Source organism: Oncorhynchus clarkii, chromosome 4, assembly GCF_045791955.1.
Source record: "Oncorhynchus clarkii lewisi isolate Uvic-CL-2024 chromosome 4, UVic_Ocla_1.0, whole genome shotgun sequence".
NCBI classification, from domain to species: domain Eukaryota; kingdom Metazoa; phylum Chordata; class Actinopteri; order Salmoniformes; family Salmonidae; genus Oncorhynchus; species Oncorhynchus clarkii.
In genome coordinates this window covers 29624930-29626603 of record NC_092150.1, presented here as the reverse complement: position 1 = coordinate 29626603, position 1674 = coordinate 29624930, and the positions used below count along the sequence as shown (strand labels likewise).

The window sequence follows — 1674 nt, the reverse complement described above, 5'->3', positions numbered from 1 at the left end:
TGTTCTCGTGTGTCTTTCTGTGAATGATTCACCAGTGAGTGTTTTGTAGCTGGAGTGGTCCAGCTGTACAGGAAGTCGACCCTGTCAGGTTATCAGGACTCTCACCGGAGACATGGACGTCACTCTCAATCCCAGCAACGCTGCAGACGTCCCAGTGTTTCCTGTGCTCTGTCTTCGTGAAAACCCACAGTAGCAGGAAAAACGCAACAGGGACAGGGGTAGGGACACCATAGTTGAGAGAACTCCACATCAACCTGTACACAGACCACAGAGGTACCAATGCCATCACACACAACCCAACAAAACCAGCCTAAACACCTAACACCCCTCACAAGCTCCACAGCCCTTCTCAATAAACCATCACCACACTTGCTATTTCTTTAGATTGCCATAAAGGAACGTACAGAGTTGGCTAGCTAACACGTCAACAGAATTCGACATTGAGAGATCAGAAAAAAACTGTCCCTTCAGACACTCGTATCCAAAGCAATTTACAGTAGTGAGTGCATACATTTTCATACTGGTCCACCATGGGAATCAAACCCACAACCCTGGCGTTGCAAGCACCATGCTCTACCAACTGAGCCAGACAAAACAATAGTAAAACTTGTCTTATTGGTATCGTCCCTAGCCAAAGTCACACCACGAGGTTAATCTGTTATTCAAACTATCGTGTGGATAGGGAAAGCATCACCTACACTCAAGTTCACATAGTGTGTGTTTATTTAGCTAGTGTAAACATAGATACAGAAGGCTGAGAGGGCAGGAAGAGTGATATCAATATACTGGTAAGACAGGATGTTTGGATGACACAGTGATACTGGGTTGAGAGAGATGTATGTACTGTATGATAACATGCTGCCGGATGTGTGTGTGTGTGCCACTGGCGAACCACACAACACAGCAGTTCCCCCACCCTATTTTTTTTTGTATAGCAGAAAATCAGCTAATTAAACATGTTTCTCTCTGTCCCCATGGCAAAATGTGTAGAATAGCAAGAAGTTAGCTGTTTTTCCAAACAATCTGTTTTCCTAAAACTCTTCGCTCAAACTTTGCAGGGTGGTCTCGCAAAACTTTTGTATGCCACTGGTGCAGTGTTCATTTTGGCACTCTTTTTTAGATTTAGTCTAGTCTTAGTCAGTGGTGTAAACAAACTAAGTAAAAATACTTTGAAGTACTACTTAAGTAGTTTTTTTCTATATCTGTACTTTACTATTTATATTTTTTAAATTTTTTACTGTTACTCCACTACATTCCTAAAGGCAATATGTACTTTGTAAATACATTTTATCAGACAAAAGTACTCATTCAATAAATTGTATTTGTCACGTGCTCCGAATACAACATGTGTAGTAAACCTTACCGTGAAATGCTTACTTACAAGCCCTTAACAATGCAGTTAAGAAAAATAACAGTTAAGAAAAATGTTTACAAATTAAAATATTTACTAAAGTAAAAAATAAAAGAGCAACAATAAAATAACAATTACGAGGCTATATACAGGGTACCGGTACCGAGTCAATGTGCAGGGGTACAGGTTAGTCGAGGTAATTGAGGTATGTACATGTAGGTTGGGGTAAAGTGAAATTTCATTTCAAATGCTCAGGCAGGACAGCAATTATGGTCCAATTCACGCACCTATCAATATAAAACGTGTTATCATCCCCACTGCCT

At 40.4% G+C, this 1674-nt stretch overlaps 1 non-coding gene across 1 annotated transcript; it reads right to left on the bottom strand.

The window, feature by feature from the left end:
* Positions 1-522: 522 nt before the first annotated feature.
* On the bottom strand, positions 523-596 carry trnaa-ugc (transfer RNA alanine (anticodon UGC)). The gene has a single exon. It is a non-coding gene; the product is annotated as a tRNA-Ala (tRNA).
* Positions 597-1674: the final 1078 nt, after the last annotated feature.